This window comes from Pristiophorus japonicus, chromosome 6 (genome assembly GCF_044704955.1).
Source record: "Pristiophorus japonicus isolate sPriJap1 chromosome 6, sPriJap1.hap1, whole genome shotgun sequence".
NCBI classification, from domain to species: domain Eukaryota; kingdom Metazoa; phylum Chordata; class Chondrichthyes; family Pristiophoridae; genus Pristiophorus; species Pristiophorus japonicus.
The window spans coordinates 102,432,077-102,458,093 of record NC_091982.1 but is presented as its reverse complement, the minus strand read 5'-3'; the positions used below and the strand labels follow the sequence as shown (position 1 = coordinate 102,458,093).

At 44.6% G+C, this 26,017-nt stretch overlaps 1 pseudogene; it reads right to left on the bottom strand.

Annotated features, from left to right (window-relative positions):
• Window positions 1–7,668: 7,668 nt before the first annotated feature.
• LOC139265193 (interferon gamma receptor 1-like) overlaps window positions 7,669–26,017 on the bottom strand; it is a 44,283-nt pseudogene continuing 25,934 nt past the window's right edge.

The window sequence follows — 26,017 nt, the reverse complement described above, 5'->3', positions numbered from 1 at the left end:
CAAGCGTCGTCTATATATTAGCATGGATAGAGGATTGGCTAACTAACAGAAAACAGAGAGTCGGGATAAATGGTTCATTCTCGGGTTGGCAATCAGTAACTAGTGGGGTGCCATGGGGATCAGTGCTGGGACCCCAACTATTTACAATCTATATTAACGACTTGGAAGAAAGGACCGAGTGTGACATAGCCAAGTTTGCTGACAATACAAAGATGGGAGGAAAAGCAATGTGTGAGGAGGACACAAAAAATCTGCAAAAGGACATAGACAGGCTAAGTGAGTGGGCAAAAATTTGGCAGATGGAGTATAATGTTGGAAGGTATGAGGTTATGCACTTTGGCAGAAAAAATCAAAGAGTAAGTTATTATTTAAATGGAAGAAAATTGCAAAGTGCTGCAGTACAACGAGACCTGAGGGTACTTGTGCATGAAACACAAAAGGTTAGTATGCAGGTACAGCAAGTGATCAGGAAGGCCAATAGAATCTTGGTCTTTATTGCAAAGGGGATGGAGTATAAAAGCAGGGAAGTCTTGCTACAGTTATACAGGGTATTGGTGAGGCCACGTCTGAAATACTGCGTACAGTTTTGGTTTCCATATTTACGAAAGGATATACTTGCTTTGGAGGCAGTTCAGAGAAGGTTCACTAAGTTTATTCGGGAGATGAGGGGGTTGACTTATGAGGAAAGGTTGAGGAGGTTGGGCCTCTACGCATTGGAATTCAGAAGAATGGGAGGTGATCTTATCAAAATGTATAAGATTATGAGGGGACTTGACAAGGTGGATGCAGAGAGGATGTTTCCACTGATAGGGGAGACTAGGACTAGGGGGCATAATCTTAGAATAAGGGGCCGCCCATTTAAAACTGAGATGAGGAGAAATTTCTTCTCTCAACAAGTTGTAAATCTGTGGAATTTGCTGCCTCAGAGAGCTGTGGAAGCTGGGACATTGAATAAATTTAAGACAGAGATAGACAGTTTCTTAACCGATAAGGGATTATGGGGAGCGGGCAGGAAAGTGGACCTGACTCCATGATCAGATCAGCCATGATCTTATTGAATGGCGGAGCAGGCTCGAGGGGCCATATGGCCTATTCCTGCTCCTAATTATGTTCTTATGTCTGCATACTGGTAATTCAATGACAGAGGATGGGATAGTCTTGGATCTGGACTGGAGGCGGCGGAGTTTGGACAATTTCCCGTTTGGTCTGTAGATTAGCTCCACTTCAGCGGGAAGCTTACTGAGGGTGAGATGGAGCATTGCAGCAAGGAAGATCGAGAAGAGCGTTGGTGCGATGACACAGCCTTGCTTGACCCTGGTCCATACGTGAATTGGGTCTGTGGTGGATCCGTTGGTCGGGATCACGGTTTGTCATCGTGAAGCAGGCAGAGGATGGTGACAAACTTTTGAGGGCAGCCGAATTGAGGAGGACGCTCCAGAATCCCTCATGGTTGACAGTGTCAAAGGTCATGTAGAGAGGTTGGCGCTGTTCCCTGCATTTCTCTTGAATTTGGCGCACGGTGAAGATCATGTCCATTGTGCCCCTTAGTGGGCAGGATCCACATTGCGACTCTGGGAGGAGCTCTTCAGCCACTGGGAGAAGGAGATTAAGGAGGATTCTGGCGATGACTTTCCCTGTGGCAGACAGCAGGGAAACTGTAATTACCGCAATCGGACTTGTCACCTTTCTTGAAGATGGTCACGATTACTGCATCTCTGAGATCCCCTGGCATGCTCTCCTCCTTCCAAATATGAGAAATGAGTTAATGTATTCACGCCATAGTGTTTCTCCACCATGCTTTAGTGCTTCGGCGGGGATTCCATCTGCTCCTGAAGCCCTGTTGTTCTTCAGTTGTTGGATGGCCTTTTCAACCTCATGCCGGGCTGGGATTGTGCTGAAGTGGTGGCAGGTAGCATGCTGCAGGATGGAGTCGAGGACACTCACATCGAAGACAGAGTCTCAGTTAAGGAGAATTTCGAAGTGCTCCTTCCAGTGGGTACTGACTGCTTCTCTGTCCTTGATGAGTACCTTTCTGCCCTTGGCCAGCAGTGGGGTAGGACCTTGGATGCTTGGGCCACAGGTGGTCTTGACTGCGCTAAAGAATCCACGCACGTCGTGGTTGTTGGCAAACTGCTGGATCACCTGCACTTTCTCCATCCACCTTCTGTTCTTTAGGTCACAAGTTTTCTGTTGGACCTCAGCCTTCAGACATCTATAGAGCTGCTTTCTTGCCCTCGAGTTGTGTTGCTGTTTCCAGTTCAAGAATGCCTTGCGCTTGCAGCTTATTAGCTCCTGGATCTCGGTCATTCTCATCGAACCAGTCTTGATGTTTCCTGGTCGAGTGACCAAGCATCTCTTCACGGGTGCTAATTATGGAGGCCTTGAGAGCAGACCAGGTGCTCTGGACACTCTGCATCTCTGGGTCACTGGGAGTCGTCAGGTTGGTTTTGAGACGCTGGCTGAATAGGGCTTTCTTAGCAGGGTCTTTGAGTGCTCCAGTGTTGATTTTCCTGTGGCATAGTTTCTGTTGCCACCACTGTTTTGGGGCGAGATTGATGGCGATGACAGAGGTGGTCCGTCCAGCAGTCGTCAGCTCCTGTCATGATGCAGACGTCTTTGCGGTCCCTCGCTCAGACGATCACATAGTCTAGCAGATGCCAGTGCTTGGAGCAAGGGTGTTGGCATGCTGTCTTATACATGTCTCTCTCACGGAACAAGGTGTTGGTTATGACAAGACCATGTTCTAAGCATTGCATCAGGAGGAGGGTACCGTTGGAGTTAGTTATCCCTACCCCCTCTCTGCCGTTCACACCTCCCAAGAGGTCTGTGTCCTTTCCAATTCTGGCATTAAAGTCACCAAGGAGGATCAGCTTGTCACCCGTTGGGACTGGGGACAGGGATTGTTCAAGGCTGGAGTAAAATTATTTTTTTCTCATCTGTAGCTTCCAGTGTTGGGGTGACGCACTGATGACTGTAGCGCACTGGTTCCGGGCTAGGGTGAGCTGAAGGGTCATGAGAGGTTCATTTATCCTGCAAGGGAAGTCTCTGAGATGCCCAACCAGCTCATTTTTTATGGCAAAGCCTGCTCCATGGAGATGGCGTTCGTCTTCTGGTTTGCCTTTCCAGAAGAAGGTGTAACCACCACTGTTGGGGTTGTCCATGAGTGTCCTGACGTTCCAGGTCCCGAACTTCATCCTGTTTTCACCTACAATTGATTATATTTGAAGTGCTTATACATCCTGAGAGACAATGATAAGGTATTATGCAAATACGTTCGTCTTTATTAACCAAATGTTCATCAAACTCTTCTTTAAAGGATTAAATTAACACAATACCTTTTACTCCTGAGCATTTATTCTGTATATATCCACTACTCTTGGGGAAAGTATTCTCGCAGTTGAATACTCAATGTGTTCGCACATGACCCTTTCACTTCTGGGACTTGGGTTTGAATCCAGGTCAAATGATGAAATGCATGTCTCCTCTCCTGTGCGCTCTAAAGGTTCTGCATGAAATGAGCTTGGGCAGACTCAATCTTGTTTATCAATTATTTACAGTTTATAATAATGACTTGGATGAAGGGACCGAGTGTAATGTAGCCAGGTTTGCTGATGATACAAAGATGGGTGGGAAAGCAAATTGTGAGGAGGATACGAAAAATCTGCAAAGGGATATAGACAGGCTAAGTGAGTGAGCAAAAATTTGGCAGATGAAGTATAATGTGGGAAAATGTGAGGTTATCCACTTTGGCAGATAAAATAGAAAAGCAACTTATAATTTAAATGGAGAAATATTGCAAAGTGCTGCAGTTCAGAGGGACCTGGGGGTCCTTGTGCATGAAATACAAAAAGTTGGTATGCAAGAGTAATCAGGAAGGCAAATGGAATGTTGGCCTTTATTGGAAGGGGGATAGAGTATAAAAACAGAGAAGTTCTGCCACAACTGTACAGGGTATTGGTGAGGCCACATCGAGAGTCCTGCGTGTAGTTTTGTTCTCCATATTTAAGGAATGATATTGGAGGCTGTTCAGAGAAGATTTCACTAGGTTGATTCCAGGGATGAGGGGGTTGACTTATGAAGATAGGTTTCATAGGTTGGGCCTATACTCATCGGAGCTCAGAAGAATGAGAGGTGATCTTATTAAAACATAAGATAATGAAGAGGCTCGACAGGTGGATGCAGAGAGGATATTTCCATTCATAGGGGAAACTAAAACTAGGGGGCATAGTCTCAGAATAAGGAGCCGCCCATTTAAAACTGAGGTGAGGAAGAATTTCTTCACTCAGAGGGTTGTAACTCTGGAATTCTCTGCCCCAGAAAGGTCTGGAGGCTGGGTCATTGAATATATTTAAGGCGAAGATCGACAGATTTTTGAGTGATAAGGGAATAAAGGGTTATGAGGAGCGGGCAGGGAAGTGGAGCTGAGTCCATGATCAGATCAGCCATGGTCTTATTGAATGGCAGAGCAGGCTCGAGGGGCCTACTCCTGCTCCTATTTCTTATGTTCTTATGTTCTTACGGGGCAAGGGCATGCAGGCAACAACTAACTCTAATATAGCACTAATTGACAATCTCACTCAGCAAGGATGACTGGCTTACGAAATGGAAAATATCTCTCTGGTCATAGGGGGCACGTAGGAAAAGGTCAGGAAAGGACCATCTGCTTCATCACACCAACCTCAATAGATATGATGTCACCATGGGCACCATTGACCTACCCATCTATTCATGGAATCTCCTGGGAAAGGCAAAATATATATATTTAAATTAAGATCAATTTAGAAAAATCTCTGGAATATTCCTTTCCAGCTCCCTATGGCAATCAGGCTAAGCTCTGAGAGACCACAGTAAATAAAGGCTTCTAATCCCAACTGTGATTTACTTTACCTCCTATAATCAGGAATGTTCTCTTGTTTATGGAACTTGCCCAGCATCCCTTTGAAGGATTGTCGAAAATCTACACTCATCACTTTCTTTGGTAATCTGTTCCAGAAAATGCTGACTGTGAAAAGAAATGCTTCCTACTATCTAACCTAACTATTTGATTAAAAAGAAAGACTTGCATTGATGTAGCACCTTTCACAACCACAGGACATCCCAAAGCACTTCAGAACCAATGAAGTACTTTTGAAATAGAGTAAGGTAGGAAACACAGCAGCCAATTTGCACACAGCAAGGTCCCACAAACAGCAATGTGATAATAACCAGATAATCTTTATTTTTTTTTAAGTGATGTTGATTGAGGGATAAATATTGACCTGGAAACCAGGGATAACTCCCCTGCTCTTCTTCAATATAGTGCCATGCGATCTTTTACATCCACCTGAGAGCGCAGTCAGGGCCTCGGTTTAACGTCTCATCTGAAAGACAGCATCTCTGACAGTGGAGCTGGAGATTTTTGAACTCAAATTTCTGGAGTGGGACTTGAACCTCCAACCTTCTGACTCAGAAGGGACTGTGCTACCAACTGAGCCACAGCTGACACATATGTACATCCCCTATTCCTACCATCTTTATCCATTTTGGTCTCCCTCTCCTGTATCTTCGTCAGGGCTTCGATGTCCCCCACCACATGTCGGTGATTGCTGAGGTGTCAAATCTTGTTTGATAACACTCCTGTGAAGTGCGTTGGGATGTTTTACTACTTTAAAGGCATTACATTAATACAAGTTGTTGCTGTTGTGAAATCAATTCCTTTCTTTTGTTCCTAAATGTCATACTTTCTTCTCCAACTCAGGTGGCGGCAGCCGGCTTTTGAGGCAGCTATATGAAAGTGAGGGTGAAATCCCCTGTGTGATTAGCTCTTTGATTGTATCTTTGTTCCGTTGGGGAAGGATCTAGTCCACATCTAACATCTCCCCAATGGCTCTCATTTTCCAATCATGAATTATGACACCACAAAGTAAGAGTCAAAACAGTTTCAAAAACAAAAGGTAAATTGTCAAAACAGTCTCTTGACGATTCTAATTGTTACACTAGCGGATTCTCGCAAAATAACTTCTTTTTGGATAACAAGAAGTTAGTCTTGAGCGAAGTGTTTGCCAATTGGAACATATTTTTTTTTAAGTGTTTGTGATACATGAATGAAGCTGCAAAAAGTGCACATTTCCCTTCAATTTGTAGTAAGAATGCCCTTAATGTACAGTCTGTGTTTTATGGAACATTGACAATTCTTACAAGACCCCATTCCAGATTGAGCGCAAATATAGCAAAGACTCCATTAAACAAATGTGCTGATTTATTGCACGATAAATGAACGCTCTATTGATAATATAAAGGAAATAAAACCTGTGAGTGAGCTTCTACAATTATTCTACACAACGGGGCAGAAATCCCTCGGTGTACTATTTTTAACAAGATGTTAGAATATTTGGGTGAGTTTGCTCTGTACACTATGAAACAAAAATGTTAACTATAAAGTTAACGACTTTATAAAAAAGCACAGAAAGGAATTTCAACCCCAGTGAGAATGAGTGGGATGTGGTTCAACATTTTGGAGTTTTATTCTGGAATCAGAATGATACTGAGATCAGGTATGGCTTTATCTGCATCATTCTTGTCACAAGAATCTTCTGTCATATATGTTTCCTTTTATTTCACATTTTATGAAATAGTACAACATTTTTTGAAAAAAGGAACAATCTTTTATAGCTCTGCTTTATATTAATGTAAAAATAATTTGATTCGAACCAGCGAATTCTCAGCAAAGTTACCTGGTTGCATTCATTTTGTCTACTTGATGACATCCGGTCGTCCAAAACTCGCCTGCCTGTGTCCTAACTCACACCAAGTCCCGCTCACCCATCACACCTGTGCTCTTTTAAGACACTCCTTAAATCCTACCTCTTCTGCCATAATTACTTCTTACATGGCAAGATGTCAAAAACACTTCTGTGAAGTGCCTTGGGATGTTTTACTATTTTTAAAGGCGCTATATAAATACAATTTGTTGTTGTTGTCATATTTTGACGTACTGACATCACATTGAATGCAGTTTTTTAAGGAGTCATCCCTCACTGATGACGATAAAGGATCATGGGTAAAATGTGTTCTGACAATTTCCAATTTTACACAAATGGACATTGCATAGATCTATCACTGTTATTGTGCATGGATGGGGAGTTGTCTAACAGGTTATTCAAAGTGCTTGGAACAGATCAATGAGTCAAACTATTCAACTCTGCTTAGGCTTGCCAACTCTGGTTGGACACATGCCAGAGGGTTTCATCACATGACCTCCTGTGTCCAAACATTCCATCCCCACATTCCTGCTATTGTTCACCTGACAGCTCCAATGTCACAGATCACCGCCTTCCCACGTAGTTGGAAAGGAAACGGATTCTTTGTTATCCGATTGGATGATTCTTGATTGTCAGTCAAACAGCCTTTGTTCCATCTCCGAGTCAGGGTCAAGCTTGGCTGCGATACATCTTGTTGTCAAATAGCTGACATCTTGTGAGGAATTGTAACCTAAGAAAAATGAGCGGCTTGAGGGCGTGCAGGTAGCTAAACTGTTAACTATCAGAATCACGACCTGAACCCGCCTCCAATCCGAGAACACATCCAGAATATCACTTGAGAAAACAAAAATGCTTTTTAACCAGTAACTAGAAAAATTGGTTGACGATTTATTTCAATTTCAACAGTTAAGAAATCCTGAAGAAGAAATATAATAACCCTTTTTGGTTTCTGGATGAGCCCAAACTAGCACGCCTCATTTACAAAATTTCAATGTGCCTCATATTCCAAGAATTGCGTACATTCAAGCTCAGAGATATTAAAGGAAGGCTTTTTCCCCAGGTTCTGAACTTTATAGTCATTCAAAAATTGAGGTAGTTTTAAAGACTGTGCTTGATATCCCTGAATGCATATTTGATCAGTAGCTGCTGTCAAGTCACAAGTAAATTGGGAAGACAAGTCGCCAGTGCTCCGCAGCTCAGATGTTCCATCCCCACATGTACCTACTTCAGAATTGTCCTTTTCGGTGTCGACATTAAAGAAAAGTTTTACTGAACTCAGAGGAATATCTGGACATTTCCAATGCTCTATTTCCAGGGGCTCTGTTTTAATTTCCTGTCGTGTACTGAAATCAGGATGCACGGTCTGTAGTGTTAGCACACTTTCAGTAACGTTGCTGCTTCTTGTTTCTTCAGTATCTTTTATACTTGAAAACTGTTGGTACTGTAACTGATGGGATATTGGCTCTCCAGGGTTGCTCTGCTGTGTAGAGCTTGAACTGCCCCTGTTTTCAGCGGATGTCTGTAGGTAGGACGGAAGGACCCTGACATCCCTATAGGTGTAAAAGTCTGTTTCTTTCATTAGGCTGTTATTCTCATAGCCATCACTACTCAAACCGTTACTTTGGTAGAAAATGCTTTCATCCATATTAAGTGAGGTGAGTGGTTTGGTGGCAAGATCTGTGCTCTGACATTTCTGCTGATAATCATCTGAGCAATTAAGTTGTGTAATGAATGAGATGTGGTCACCCTCTGGTTTCTCATTTAGCTCTTGGCAATGCAGATTCACATGTAAATCTTCATAAATAATGACCTGTACAGATAAGAAAAACATTTCTTTAGCTTCAGTGGTTATTTGCCTGAACTTTCACTATAAAAGGAATATATCTGTTTAGTTATAGGCTCTACTCTCCAATATGAACAAAGGTTCATCTGGGTTAATGCTCTGATTTTCATCAACACACCAGATGCTAGGGACTGTGGCCATGGTGCATTATCCCTCCTTATCCTCCTCCACCTCTCGAAATCTCTGACACTGTTGGCCACACCATCCTCCTCCTTCGCTTCTCCTTCTTTGACCAGCTCACTGGGACTGCCCGTGCTTTGTTCCACTCTTACCTATTTGATTTTAGCCAGAGCCATCTCTCGAACTGGTTTCTCTTCCCGCTCTCGCATTGTATTCGCCGCAATTCACCAAGGATACCTTCCTGACCCTTCCTTTTCTTCATCTACGTACTGCCCAATGACAACATCATTTCCAGACATGCACTGATGACACCAAGCTCTACCTTTCCACCACCTCTCTCGACCTCTCCACAGCCAGTGCTGTCGGGCTTCTTTTCTGAATCCAGTCATGGATGAGTCCTCACTGCCATGAAGTAAACATTGGGAAACATAGAAACATAGAAAATAGGTGCAGGAGTAGGCCATTCGGCTCTTCGAGCCTGCACCACCATTCAATATGATCATGGCAAATGGGAAGTCTACAGCCACCATGTTGAGCCACCATCACAAATTCTGCTCCCTCACCACTGACCCCCATCTCTTTCCCAGCCAGTGTCTGAAGCTAAATCATATTGTTCAAAGCCTTGGTGTTTCTATTCAACCTGGACTTGCACTTAAAACCCCATATCCTCTCAATTACGAAGATCACTCTCTTCCCCCTCTGTAACATTGCTTGCTTTCATCCCTACTCAGCCCATCCATCGTTAAATTCCTCATCCATGCCTTTATCATTCCCAGACTCCATGGGGGTAATTTTAACTGCCAAAAGCATGTGGATTTGTGTCAGGTGGGTTGTTAAAATGTTTTTAAAAATCTCAAACCCGAACAAAACCAGATTCCAAGCTGTCCGCTTCCGGGAGGCAGGCCGCTCATTTAAATATTTTAATGAGGCTACTTGTCTCAGATTTGATCTCTCTGCCAGCTTTACCATTGGCCGGCCGGGTTTCCCGGGCCTCGGGAAACCCGACAGCTAAAGGGAGGCAAGAACTGCTGCATGGAAGAGGCAAGTGCTTTTCCAGCACTGCTTGTGGGCCAGGAGAAGCAGGAGTGCATCTCCCCGGCCTGCCAAGCAAACCTGTTTCCCAATCCATCCGATCGACACGGCCCTGTGATTGTACCAAACCCCACGATCACCGCCCCCCGCCCCCCCCGCGATCACCGACCCCCGATCACCGACCCCTGCGATCACCGACCCCCGCGATCACTGACCTCCCCCGCGACCACTGACCCCCGCGATCACCGACCCCCGCGATCACCGACCTCCCCCCGATCACCGACGCACGCAATCACCGACACCTGTGATTACCGACCTCCCCCGCGATCACCGACCCCCGATCACCGACACCCGTGATCACCGACCCCTGCGATCACCGACCCCCGCGATCACCGACCTCCCCCGCGATCACCGACCCCCGCGATCACCGACCCCCGCGATCACTGACCTCCCCCGCGATCACCGACCCCCGCGATCACCGACCCCCACGATCACCGACCTCCCCGATCACCGACACCTCTGATTACAGACCTCCCCCGCGATCACCGACACCCGCGATCACCGATCTCCCTCGCGATCACTGACCCCGCGCGATCACCGACCCCCGCGATCACCGACACTCGTGATCACCGACCACCCCCCGCGCGATCACCGACCCCCGCGGTCACTACCCCCTCTCGATCACCGACCTCCCCCGCGATTACCGACCCCCGCGATCACCGATGCCCGCGATCACTGACCCCCGCGATCACCGACCCCCACGATCACCGACCTCCCCCGCGATCACCAACCCCCGCGATCACCGACCTCCCCCGCGATCACCGACCCCCGCGATCACCGACCACCCCCGAGCGATCACCGATCCCCGTGGTCACTACCCCCTCTCGATCACCGACCCTCCCCGTGATCACCAACCCCCGCGATCACCGACCTCCCCCGCGATCACCGACCCCCGCGATCACCGACCCCCACGATCACCGACCTCCCCCGCGATCACCAACCCCCGCGATCACCGACCTCCCCCGCGATCACCGACACCCGTGATCACCGACCACCCCCGAGCGATCACCGACCCCCGTGGTCACTACCCCCTCTCGATCACCGACCCTCCCGCGATCACCAACCCCCGCGATCACCGACCTCCCCCGCGATCACCGACACCTGTGATTACCGACCTCCCCCGCGATCACCGACCTCCCCCGCGATCACCAACCCCCGTGATCACCGACCTCCCCCGCGATTACCGACCCCCGCGATCACCGATGCCCGCGATCACTGACCCCCGCGATCACCGACCCCCACGATCACCGACCTCCCCCGCGATCACCAACCCCCGCGATCACCGACCTCCCCCGCGATCACCGACCCCCGCGATCACCGACCACCCCCGAGCGATCACCGATCCCCGTGGTCACTACCCCCTCTCGATCACCGACCCTCCCCGCGATCACCAACCCCCGCGATCACCGACCTCCCCCGCGATCACCGACCCCCGCGATCACCGACCCCCACGATCACCGACCTCCCCCGCGATCACCGACCTCCCCCGCGATCACCGACACCCGTGATCACCGACCACCCCCGAGCGATCACCGACCCCCGTGGTCACTACCCCCTCTCGATCACCGACCCTCCCGCGATCACCAACCCCCGCGATCACCGACCCCCGCGATCACCGACACCTGTGATTACCGACCTCCCCCGCGATCACCGACCCCCGCGATCACCGACCACCCCCCCGAGCGATCACCGACCCCCGTGGTCACTACCCCCTCTCGATCACCAACCCCTCCCGCGATCACCGACCCCCCCACCCGCGTGATAACCAACCCTGCCCCCAAGGCCCCATCTCTGTCCCTGATCTTTCTCTGTCCCCCTGATCACCCATCAAACCTAAAGCACGCTGTACCCAATCCCTTCACGATCTCTACCCCGAGCAGCTTCTGGTCTGTGGCCTCCTCTGTAGCCTTCCCCGCCCGGCAGGGAGCCAAGCCTGTCAATCGGGCTGGCATCTGGGTGGGGAGCCGGTTTAAAAAAAAATGCACACACTGTGGAGTTAAAACTCCACAGACCAGAACTGCTCACCCCCTCCCTTATTTGGAAATCCCACCACAGTAAATATGGGGGCCAATATCTGCAATGCTCCTATGGCCAGCCTCCTATCCTCCATCAACTCCAGCTCGTCCAAAACGTTGATGATTGTCCAACGCCTCAAATTTTAAAATATTTTCCTCGTCTGCAGTCCTACCACTCACTGCACTCCCCACACATCAGCCCACCTCCCCCCCCCCCGCCCCCATGTCTCCGCTCTTCTGACTCAAGCCTCTTATGCATCCCCTCTCCCAGCACCCTACCATTGGGGGCTTTGCCTTCAGCTGCCAAGTCCCTACGACCTGAAATTCTCTCATTAAACATATTCCTGTTCTAAACTGTTCCTTCATTGTCACCAGGTTCAAATCCTGGTTTGCCCCACCTAACAGCATTGTTTGGTTAGGTTTCTATCTTCCTCGTGCCTCTATAAAATGCCGTGAGACAAGTTATTGTGGAATTTGTGTTGAAAGTAAATCCACATGTAGCCTGTTTTGCTTGTTGTGCAAGGGCACAGGTGTCGCCACAGTAGAACAATAACAAGTGTCCAAAAAATGTTCTCTGAACAATGTCTTTTGTCTATTTCAGTCTGGGTCCAAAAACACATTAACTGGTCACCTATCTCACTGCTGCTTGTCGGATCTTGCAATGGCCAAAATGGCTGCCATGCTTGTCTGCACAACAGTCACTAACAATCAAAATTGAACTCATTATTTGTGAAACAATTTGGGGAGTCTTTCATTTCTTTCTTACAGTGTTTGATCACCTATGTCGATGTTTCTCCTTCTGATTCCGTCCAAAACACTGACAAGTATTTCTCTTTCAGATGCCGACTGATCTGCTGTGTAGTATTTTCAGTTTTATTTTTTATAACCTTCAATCCGGTTTGTAATCTGATTTTGAGAGCAGTGAAGCATTATGGGGTGGAAATTCGATCTGTTGCCGCCTCTGCTCACACCCTGGAGGGGCGGTAATGGCAATGATTTCCGGGCGGGTGGCCAACTTCCAGCGCCCCAGCTGGACATTTGGTGTGGTTTTGTGGAGACGCAGGGCAGTATTGCCCGGGAGAGTCGAGCCGGTGTGCAATGCCCCCGGTTGTGACACCGTTCTGAAATTTGGCTGCAGTGGGACCCGTAGCGCCCCTTCGTGGGACCGCCTGGGAAACTGGGCGGTCTGAGCTGTTGTGGCCGTGGTCAGGGAAGGAATGACTACCTGAGGTAAGTGTGATTGTTTTTGTTGGGTTTTTTTGCAATTTATGTTTATTTGGGGCAAGTAAGGTATTGGGAATGGTTTTTGTGGGTTTTTTGACGATTTGTTTTTTATATACCGTATATACTCGCGTATCCTGCGATCTCGCGTATCATGCGACCCCTAAATTTTCGTCCCCAAAACATGATTTTACCATATATCTCATGTATCATGCGAGTCACTTTTTTGAGATCGAATACAGACCTTAACATGAAACATCGAGTGGATTCTGCTGTGAAAGCTGTTCGCGAATCGAACACCGATACAGCAATCGTTCCAGCTGGCTTGACTAGCGTCGTTCAGCCACAGCCTCTACTGTGTTTGCGGGTAAAAGAAGCATGGGCTGAGATAGATGGAGCCTCTAATAATGCAGCAAACTTCAGAGGGAGTTGTGGGTGGCGGAGGTCGGGTCGCCGGGGGGGTGGGGGGGGGTGAAGAGGAGGTCGGGTTGGGTCACCGGGGGGAAGCGGAGGTCGGGTTGCCGGGTGGGGGGGGAGTTGGGGGAGCGGAGGTCGGGTCGCCGGGGTAGGGAGAGCGGGTGTCAGGTCGGATCCGGTCCGGTCTCTTTCCTCCCCGCCCCCCCCCCGACCTCCGTGACTCTCTCTTCCCCCCCCGACCTCCGCAACTCTCTCTCATCCCCCCCGATACAGTACAAGCGACAACAGAGGCTGCAATCCAGCCCAGGAGATACCTGCCGAGATTCAGCGTGGATACGGTCTGCTTAACAGCCTAACAGCCTAATCTTGGCCAGCACTTCACACTCGCAAATTTTGTATCTCGCGTATCATGCGACCCCCCCAAATTTAGGTTACAATTTAGGTCTTCAAAAGTCGCATGATACGCGAGTATATACGGTAGGTAAGTCTCTCGTAGGACACTCCAAGGCCGGCCGGCTCGGGATTTTCAGTTGCTCACCAAGCCTAAGAGAGGTGTGGAACGCCTGCTTTAGCGCTCTGCCCCACACTCACAGCCCAGCTGGTGAATTTTGTGACTGCAGACGCAAACCATTTCCTGGTGCAAAGTTTATCGCTCTGCTGCCATTAGTGCCCTAATTATCCTCCAACTGAATTTCCACCCCTATAGCTTTTACTGCTTTAACGGAAATCGATTCCACACATCTGCTACTCTAATATGATAAGTTATTTCCATTTATTAAAGCAATGAAGCCCAGTATTTCAAGTCTGTGCTGCCGGATTGCAGCAGAGCCTGTCGACAACAGCTCGCTTTTTCCAATCATTACAGAAGCACAACTCAGAAGCTTTTATTCTCTGTTCCTTCTCTCATGAGGACTAATTTTTTTTAATTGACTGTAGCTGTTACAGTATCCAACTCCCTTTTGAAAGCTGTGATTGAATCAACCTCCACCCCGCACCCCCCCCCCCCCTTTCAGGCCGTGCATTCCAGATCCTAACCACTCGCTGGGTAAAAAGGTTTTTTCTTACATCACCTTTGTTTTTTTTTGCCAATCACCTTAAATCTGTGTCCTCTGGTTCTCGACCCTTCTGCCAATGGAAACAGTTTCTATCTGTTCTGTCCAGACCCCTTGTGATTTTGAACACCTCTATCAAATCTCCTCTCAGTCTTCTCTGCTCTAAGGAGAACAACCCCAGCTTCTCCAGTCTATCCACGTAACAATGTCCCTTACCCCTGGAATCATTCCCGTAAATCTTTTCTGCACTCTGTCTAAGGCCTTCACATCCTTCCTAAAGTGAGGTGTGGAGAATTGGGCACAATAGTCCAACTGAGACTGAACCTCAGGTTCATCATAATTTCCACACTTTTGTAATCTATAACTCTAAACATTAAGCTAAGGATCCAGTAAGCTTTTTTAACCGCTTTCTCAGCCTGCTGTGCCACCTTCAAAAATTTGTGCACACATCCCCCCAAGTCTCTCTGTTCATGCACCCCCCTTTAGAATTCTACCCTTTAGTTTATATTTCTTCTCCTCATTCTTTCTACCAAAATGTATCACTTCACACTTTCTGCGTAAAATTTAATCTGCCACGTGTCCGCCCATTCCACCAGCCTGTCTATGTCCTCTTGAAGTCGATCACTATCCTCCTCACTGTTCACTATACTTCCAAGTTTTGTGTCATCTTTGTTACTTTTATCTTACATAGTCAAAATCTGTCATTCAAATGCATTTTTCATTAATCTTATTGTTCATCAAACTTTTCTTTTTTTGCACGAATTCTCTTCTCCTGAAGGTATTCACCTCTAGTGCTGGTATAGTTCCATCCGCTCCGCAGGCACAGAACCTCTGGTAGCTGGTCCCAGATGCCATGATTCACACGTGAGCCTCAACAGTGAGTGGCAGCAAGCCAATCCAAGAACACATTTGCATCAGAGGCTGCTCAATAGCCAACAGAGTCGATTGAGGTACCGCTGTCTCAGCTAATTCAGCACAGACCGGGGATCGAACCTGGGACCCTCCTCATTTTCAAGGCTCAATTAACTCACTGGATAAACTCACTGACTGAGAGCTGAATTCTCCAAAGTTCAACTAAATATAGGCAGCTAGAGTACAATGTGATTTACATACCAAGGATTTGGGAAGTTGCGATCGGGCCAAAGGCAGGCAGGTAAATTTCAGCATCAAAACCACAAAACAAATGATAATTACAATGGCAATGAAAACTGCCACTGCTATCAAAAGTGCAATCCACAGTATATCTGTCAGGGAAGGGAAGATACAGACAACAAATTTAAGACCTCTACTTAGGCACTTAGACAGAGAAGACATACAGAAAATGCCACAAAAAAACAAAGTCATTATTTCTGATTTAAGTTCCACTGCTATCTTCAGCTTATACATGAATACAAATAGATTTGCATTGCTCACAGTCAAGGGTATGAATCACGGTTGTAAGAGTACAAATTCCTGGGATGGATGGACGGACGGATGAGATGAGATAGACCTCCAATGGAACGTAATGTTACAGCCATTTCAAATACAGATAGTCCTATTTTATTGCAGTGTTACATTTAATGATTTATTGTAAATTTTGTAACTTTGAATGTCTTTATTGGGCCGGAATTTGTGGTTGGAGATGTACCTCTGGAGTACGCCTCTGACCCGATAAAACAATCCAGTCCTACCTGCTGGTTCCCAGGCTTCGGAGACTCTGGGTCCTGGGCCTGCAGGCGTATGCCTACGTAAAGACCCACGGATCCCAGGGACGCAGGTGTTTTGGAAGCATCCCTGGGATCACGTGGGCCAGGTCCTCCTATCAGAAAGGGGGATTCTTCATCATGCTTATTGGGATTCCATTAAGAACGACATCCCCGCAGCATGAACCCAATCCCCAAATAATTAAATAATTTACGCAACGGGAATAAAAATAAATGTTCCCATTTTCAAATTTAATTAAAAGCCCCCTTAGTGAAGCATTTACAATAAAAATTTAATTGTAGAAAAATAATTTTAAAAATTTAATCCGGGCCAAAAATTACATAAACTAATTTGAAATGATTGCGTATGATTTTTAATTTTTTTATTTTTCATTTAACATTTATATTAACCCTTATACTGGTGAAAGCAGGCCTTATGCCTGCTGTGCCAAATAGCCCAACTCTGCTCCAGTGAAAGTCATTTTTGGGTCGGTGCAGATGACCGGTCAAGACAAACTTTGACAAATCGCAAGTTCTGGGTTTTCGCACTGTGCATACGCCGTCATGGGGAACAGAAAATCCAGGCCATTATGTTAAAAATCATGTCTCCAGTACTAAGTTTCTCAGCTGGTGACAATTTAAGATGGCACACAAAAGGTTTTTCAAAAAATATTTTGGGTGATTTGATTTATATGGAGAAATGTGAGTAATAGTTACTGACAGCCCCAATGGAAACTCTCAAAGGGCAAATATATTTAAGTTAAACGAATCCCCACTCCAGAGACTTCAGCACAGGCTGATACTTTGGTGCAGTATTGATGGAGTGCTGCACTGCCGGAGGTGCCATCTTTTGGGTGAGGCTCCATCTTCCCTCTCAGGTGGACATCAAAGATCCTCTGGCAATATTTGATGAAGAACAGAGGAGCTAACTAAGTGTCCTGGCCAACATTTATCCCTCAACCAACACCACCAAAAATAAATTATCTGGTGAATGATCTTATTACTGTTTGTGGTATTGTGCCATGTGCAAGTTAGCTGCCTTGTTTCCCTACATTACAATAGTGACTACACGTCAGGAAAAAATACTTAATTGGCTGTGTAGGGTTTGGAACATCCAGAAATCATGAAAGGAGCCATATAAATTCAAGTTCTTTCTATATCAGAGAAGCCAGATTCAAATTGTAGTAATTTTGCCTTCTTGAAAAAAAGCCTCAAGCCAGGTGCCACAAGCAGTAAGATAGCCACGCTTCTGCTGTTGCCAATTTGAGCTCTGAATATTGGCCAGCCTCGACCAACCATCGTCATCGCCACCAAATGGGCCTTGTGACAATGACTGTTTCTCTCTAGTTCGCAAAGCCTTAAACGAAGGCTCTCTGGGGTGAAGAATTATTCATACTTCACCAGCAGCAATTTGTTGACACTTTTTTTGGTAGCAAGATTATTCTAAAGTGAGCAAGACGTAACAAAAATACATTATTCAGCACAATTCAATAGGGAAGCATAAAAGTTATGCACCTGTATTTTCGGGTGAGGTATTTCTGCAGATTTTTGGAGAATCCTTACTGGGATGACCAGATGTTGACTCAAGTTTTGCTACAACGCAGTAAATAAACTTGGGTTTTAGATTTTCAAAGTGATAATATCCTTTCCCCGACTCAGGCGTTATTTTATGATGCTGGTGGGAAAAGCACAGCCATTAATCTCATGTATATTATACAGCAAGTCATGAAACTGAGAGACATCAAACAACTAGTCCTTAATTATATGCTAACAGTTTTAGGCTGTGTAAATGTAGATATGTATGCACATCCACAGCAAAACAGTACAAATCATTTATAACACAGAAAACCTTCATAGTAACGTTATTATCACAACATATTTTTCCTATATTAACAGTAAAAATGAAACCTTCAAAATAAATTTCAGTCATGGTGAAATTTTGCTCATCAAAGGTCAACTGACAGAACCAAGAGAAATTTTACACCCAACAGCTGCTCTCAGATACTTGGAAATGTGAAACTGCGTGTTTAACGATCTGGGGCTGAAGTTTCCCCCCCTTAAAAAACCATGCATCTCACAGAGGTCCACCGACTTCCTGGGAGAAAAAATGCGCCAAAAAGATAACCTGCAATTCTAGCCGATCCTCGGGGTGTCTTCAGCCGCAGCGTGACACATGAGAGTGAGGGGGGGCGGAGCTAGGGACGTGCTGGCTAGAGAGAGCCGGCAGGGGGGCGGGGCTAGGGTCCAGCATCGGTTTCAGTGCCAGCAGCATTGCGCATGCGCGATGGAGCGGTCGCGCATGTGCAATGGTCTATCAGATGCCAGCACCCACCACCCCCAGCAACCCCCACCCCCAGCCTTCTCACTCCCTCCTTTAGGATGCCGCGTTTTCCCTCCCCTATCCCAGGCCGAAGGGACTCCTGCACAGACAGCCGCTGCCGACTTTAGTTCAAGGTAAGATTTACTTCAGTTCTTTGCTTGTTAATTGAATTATTTACTTCAGTTCTTTATTTTTTATTGAATGCTTATTACTTTTTGTGCTTTGTTTGGTGCTTGGTGGTGCTTTAAATGTAGTTACTTGCGCCGATTCCTTAACTCTAGGTAAGGTTTTTCTGTGCGGACAGAAGTGGCATCATACACTGGCCTAAGTTAGTTTGGAGCAACTATTTGCTGGCCAAACGCCTAAAACAGGGGTAAGTGGCTGGGAACGCCCCCTTTTGAAAAAAAAACTGAACTAAAAAAAAACCTAACTAACTCACTTACACTGGTGCAAATTAAATGGCAAGAATTGCAACTAAAAAGATAGTCCAGAAAAATCAAGTTGCTCCAAAAAAAAAGGAGCAACTCCTGGGGAAACTTGGGCCTCTGGTGAGTGGATCATGTGTTTATCATCTGGTGACTGCAGGATCTGCTAACTTCCTCCAAAGTATCAGAATGCAGGTGGATGAAGGCAGCATCAGTAGCTTTGTGCTGAAAAGCACAGTAAACCTGACATGGAATCTCACATCATGGGAGAGTGGATCAGAGAACTGGGCACAGAAAGCAGAACATCAGATTCTTAGTACTCCTCACTTTCAAGTCATGCAAACAAATCACCAGAAAATTAGGAGCACTGTGAATTCTCCAATTTATATTCCAGTCAAGCAACACTGCAATGGTAGTCTGGAGTCACAAAAGTTACCCTAATGTATGTGCCTACAGTGACTTCATTATAAGAAGTTAACACTGTGCCCAAAACAAATTATTAAACTGACAAATTAAAAGACTATTAGGATAATATATTACATAGCTTGCCCTGACACTGATATAAGTTACATATCTAGTCCGTACATTAATAGAAATTATATAATCCATACATTCATATGTATTACATAGGTAGACCTTACACAGATATACATGACATCCTTATACTGATATACATTACATAAATAGTTCTTTCACCAATACATAGCACTATTTTTCAAACATCATCAGTTAACAAATAGTAAATATAAAATTGCACCATAAAAAGTTAAATATCTCACAATGACATGTAGTCCAATTAATTTCACCAAACACACAAACAATGTAAACCAACCTATAACCCTCTCTTTAGTGCTCATCATTACAAAACAACTAACTCAGAAAGTAGAATAAATCGGAACAATTGACACATGATTCAGACAGAAGAAAACCACAGTGACTAAAACTAAAACCGAATGACTAGCCATCACTGACTCATCAAATACTATATATAAGTTTCACAATCAAATTCATACAATATTCAAGGATATTATTTATTTAACCTTTAGACTGCCAGCAAGTTCAAGGAAACTCCTGAATCCCTGGGCAGACGACTTTTATTCATTTTCAGCTGATGTGTTGTACCATTGGAAAAACAAAACTAACATTACAGTAATAAAACTACTCAAACATCAGGAATAGGTTTATTACTGTTATTTTAAATCGAAGCTGCTAAAAGAAATGCCAAGACACAATTTTAGATAAAAATTACATTTTGAACATTGCATTTGTTTTTCCTTCCATTCACTCTCAATCCCGCTTTATTTTAATTTCACTGTTTCCCTAACCTACTCTTCCCATTCTAACCTTCACTCTTCTCTATACCTTCTAACGTTAAAACCTGTCTTTCCTATTGCTCTGCATCCACTGGCATAGAAACATAGAAAATAGGTGCAGGGGTAGGCCATTCGGCCCTTCGAGTCTGCACCACCATTCAATATGATCATGGCTGATCATGCAATTTCAGTACCCCATTCCTGCTTTCTCTCCATACCCCTTGATCACTTTAGCCGTAAGGGCCACATCTAACTCCCTTTTCAATATATCTCACGAATTGGCCTCAACAACTGTCTATGGTAGAGAATTTCACAGGTTCACAATTCTCTGAATGTAGAAGTTTCTCCTCATCTCGGTCCTAAATGGCTTACCCCTTATCCTTAGACTGTGTCCTCTGGTTCTGGACTTCCACAACATCAGGAACATTCTTCCTGCATCTAAACTGTCCAATCCAGTCAAAATTTTATATGTTTCTATGAGATCCCCTTTCATTCTTCTAAATTCCAGTGAATATAAGCTTAGACGATCCAGTTTTTCTTCATATGTCAGTCCTGCCATCCCAGGAATCAGTCTGGTGAACCTTCGCTGCACTCCCTCAATAGTAAGAATGTCCTTCCTCAGATTAGAGACCAAAACTGCACATAATACTCAAGGTGTGGTCTCACCAAGACCCTGTACAACTGCAGTAAGACCTCCCTGCTCCTATACTCAAATCCTCTCGCTATGAAGGCCAAAATGCCATTTGCCTTCTTCACCACCTGCTGTACCTGCATGCCAACTTTGGAGGTGGGAACAACTTTGCAAATATTGCCATTTGATGTGATTCCAAAGGATTATTTTCAGCCAGTCAAATAGCAAAACTTTTGAGGATTAACTGACTTATGTCATTAAAGTGGCTCTATTACTTTGTGACAGACCAGCTGCACCAATAACACCTAGATGATGAAATTGGTCCAATTTATTTGAAGGGTTAATAATCTACGTTGCAAATTTCTTCATTTTATCACACTAGTACTTCAGCTATCAGACTGCTGAAAGGTTCAGGGAAATGACTGTTTCCCTGTCCCTTCTGTATTTTAAATATTCACCTCACACACTGATACTAAAAACACTATTATGGTAATTAAAGGCACTTAAATGTCAGGACTAACTTCTTTATTGTAATACTAGCAAAATGCTACAAAATGATCATAACTTATGGAAATTAAACTTAAATAATGAAATTATGAAATAAGAGCAAAGGTAAACTCTGTTTACCCTTGCTCTTGTTTCATCATTTCATTATTTAACTTCAATTGTACTGTCCTCTATACAATATAACCTAATTTATTTTTTATTCATTCCGGGGATATGGGTGTCGCCAGCAAGCCCAGCATTTATTGCCAATCCCTAGATGCCCTTGAGAAGGTGGTGGTGAGCCCTCTTCTTGAACTGCTGGAGTCTATGTTATGAAGGTAGTCCTACTATTTATTCAAACAATTTCCTACTAAAATAACTTGAAAACATTTTACTTATCTATTTTCCTCTTCTCTTGTTAAGAGAATTTGCCAAAGAAAATTAGCTTTAATTGGCTGAAAGCTGACTTCAATGGCTAGGTTTGTAAACAATCGGAAGTCCGACGTTTGAACACTGATGTGGTCGGGACTGTAACTAGGTCAATCTTTGATAGTAACATTGAAACAAACCTCTGAGAACATTGTGCCTGAAGAAGCAAATTCATCTGCAATACAGCAGCAAGTCTTAAGGAGTTTAATTTACTTAATATATTCCATAATTTGTAATACCATAAATTGATATTTGCCACTTTACGTTTTACATCTAAAGTACAAAACAAATCTTGCCCAAGCATGCAATCTTACAATCTGATATCGTCCACAAGAGAAAATTTGAAAACTTTGAAATAAAGTTAATCCTCAACGACTGTGTTTTCTTTTAAGGTTAGGTCACAGAGATCTTCCACATTCACAGGTGACCCTGATGTGGCTAACTGTCTACGTCTCTGTGTCTCCCATGCAAACCAAGTCAATATTCGCCATAGAAATTTGAAAAATCAGTTGAACAAACATTAATATTTGATAGGAACAGGCATGATACTACTTTTGATGCTCTTCCAGTTATGAACACAACCTCAGTCTTGTGATGGAGAGTCATGCCCCATTTCCCCCCCAAAATTCCCTCTATGCTCTTTCAAAGAGCCAGCACAGGCAGGATGGACCGAATGAAGGGAAATGAGTCAGTGAAACAAGTACAATAAACAAGAATGATATACATGACAAACAACAAAACGACACAGAGAAAGGAACGGAACTTAGACATCCCAAGAAGTAAACCTCAGTGAGCAATGAAAGCAATAACTGAGGAAAGCAGAGATTAAGGTGAGACATAAGACAAGAGTAAATTATAAATGTTTATTTGATAATCTAGTTGGAAAAAAACATGAAGACACTTGTTTTGCATATTTATCTTAGTGCAATCCACACGTACTTATATACAGGAAACACACTGCAGTTACAGGGGAGAACGAATAATCTGATCAGGGTGCAGGAGCACCGTGATTGAGTTTGTATGAGGCCAATAATATGTGTCCAGGTTTCCTAAATAGATGTTCTGAGGCCAGCAGGCAGATCATCAAAATATTTGACCTGACTTTTCAAGCCTTCGAGCCAAGTTGAACAGTACACATTTTCCATCTCGCATATCAATATCTTGAAGCTTGCTGAATGACATAGCTGAAAAATTAGCATAATCCTAAATTACCAAATTGCTACCAGATAGGCCAACACTCACCCAGCAATGTCTTGGAAGTGGCATGAATATTGTTATTAAAGGTGTTATTTTGCTAAATATAATTTAGGAACATGGGAACAGGAGTAGACCATTCAGAGCCTAAAGCCCGTTACAGATTATGGTTGACCCATCCATGTCTAATACAGTTCAGATGCTGGGATAGCATTTTTCTATGGTGTAAGCTTAATTCCTACCACAGTAAAGGAGCCGACTTCTTAAAGTGAACTTGGTGCCAATTTGGTCCTGAATATGACAGACAGACAGACAGACTTGCATTTATATAGCACCTTTAATGACCACCGGACGTCTCAAAGCAGAGTAAAATTGGCTGTTTTAATGATGGCCAAGCTCCTATTCTGCTTTGTGGCACCGCAGTTGGTTAGAGTATATGTATGCATGGTATGTCTATCATATATTTTATATATATTATATTTATATATATTTCCAAAACAATATTACCTTTTACACTGTCAATAGTCTCAAAAGAAATGTTATAAAACAAAAAATGAATCTTGCCAGAATAATATGAATAAATAATTGTAATTACCGCAAGTTGTTTGCCATCTTTGTCGAGTAAAGTAACAACATAAATTAATGTCCGATCAATATCTTTCACTGTCTTTAGTTTACCATTATCCTTTCGTTTGTGTGGAGTCGACGGCATGTCAAGACTTACATCAATGGTCTGTTTATTGCTGCTCACATTGATAATCGGGGGACCCAAGATGTCTGCATGAAATTTTAAAAAAAATGTATTAATAAAGTATTAGGGAGATGAAAGGATCTGAACTTTTTAGTGTAGTATAGTGTCACTGTCTTTGGGTTTTTATGTTAGATATTTTCTCGACTTCAGTGTCATTAGTCACTCCTGTACGTGGAACTTGCGTCCCTTACAATTAAGAATGCACCTTTCTCGGTTCAATAACTAGCTAAACAATAGCATGGCCCTGGAATTGTAACATAGAGCCTTTGCTGCATACATCGGCTACCATAATGTATTGAATACTATCATGTAAATTCTCCTCCCCTTATTGATGCCGATATTATTATTGTGTACATCATCACACTGCAGTGTTTGGTAACTATTTATCCCTTGTGACGTAAGTCAATATCCAGTGTATTGGAATAGGTATGGTGACTAAAGTATTTTCACTCAGTTTGTTCAGTAAAATCTAATGCTCCATCCCAAAGTGACATATTTCCCCTTGTTTCTTAATGTCATTGTGAATGCCGAGAAGCATAGCTACACCCATAGAATGCTTTCATCCTGCAGTATCTGTGGCATTCCTTCACGATGACTCATCCTCCCTGCATACATTTATTTGAAAAAAAACAGAGTGAAGCCTGAATGAGAGCAGTGATGAGTTCCACATGTTTTCATCTCGGAGCGGGAAGCATACTGTACTGCACTAGAAGTATAATGACAAGATGGGTCTTTCAATTCTGACACAGGAAAAGTAAAAACGATTAAACAAATGCATGTACAAAGCAATCAAATCATTGGTGTCATTATTAGGTATTAGTAATCTCTCCAAAGTTACAAATAAATCATCTTTTCTAATGCAGAAGAAACAACTTCCGTCTGCAGTTTATGGGATAATGTTTCTGGTTTATGTGTCAATTCCTAAAACCGTGCTAAAAGTACAGGAATATTCTCATCCCTCTCCCATCTCCCTCACCCAACCCCACTCCCCATAGGCAGCCCTGCTACTGAAAGTTAACATTTCCTTTTAGAATGTGCTGGCCTCTGCTTTGCCACAGTTGCCAATGTTGAGAAGATGTTAGGAGCAATATTTATAAGTAGTAAGAGTAATATTTAAACATATGGGCCCCGAAAATCTTCGTCCCTTCCAGTAGATGCCTGCCATGAGTTTGGAATGGCCGCAGACTCGACTGGGAGTGTTTCACCAGACCCTAGCTTTCAACCACAGTTCGCAGAGCCTCAGCTTGCTGCTACAAAACCATCAACGTAAGGGGAGGGAGGAAGGGCCAAGGGTAGGGGCTCCCTAAGTCAGGGGAGTCATTCCCATGGCCCAGTCTTCACTCTGCACCCTGTGTGACATCGGCTCAGGTATACCTGGTGTACGTAACTAAACCTGGTGTAAGTGAAGCCCAGCTGGGAGATCTGAGCTTCCAAAGAGAAGGATGCTTACATAGAATATACAGCACAAAAACAGGCCATTCGGCCCAACCAGTCCATGCTGGCGTTTATGCTCCACTCGAGCCTCCTCCCACCTTTCCTCATCTAAATCGATCAGCATAACCATAACGTTGAAAGATTTGGAGAGATTTGAAGCTGTTCCCTTTCTAAGGAGTGCCGCAGGGAGAAGCAGATTACTTTTCCGGCAACTGTGTTTGATACGTCCTTACTACACAGTATAAATGCACACGAGGCCCATGCTTGAGAGAAGGTCAGTCTGTGACCTGTCCTTTATTCCTTAGCACTCAAGTGATGAAGGTGGGTGGAGCTTCCCCTTTTATACCTGAAGGTCCAGGTTAGGAGTGTCTCCCACCTAGTGGTCAGTGTTCTCACGGTGTACAACTTAGGTCAGTTTATACATGGGTTACAATGCTGGTTGAATACATGACATCACCTCCCCCCCCAAAGTTTTATTGGGATCACAGGTTGAGTCTCTCTGGTGGTTTACGCTCCCTTGTAGAGCGCCTGAGTTGGGGCTCCGGTTGTTGGGCGCTGGCCTGAGTGTCTGCTGTTTGCAGTGCCTCAGGCCTGTCCGGACTGCCCACAGTGACTGGGCTCTCCTCCCTTTGGTTCCGGTGTTCGGTCACCTGTGGTGGAGTGAACTCTATATCGTGTTCTTCCTCTGCTACTTCTATGGGGTTGCTGAACCTCCTTTTTGTTTGATCCACATGTTTGCGGCAGATTTGTCCATTGGTAAGTTTAACTACCAGAATCCTATTTCCCTCTTTGGCAACCACAGTGCCTGCGAGCCATTTGGGCCCTGCAGCGTAGTTGAGGACAAAAACAGGA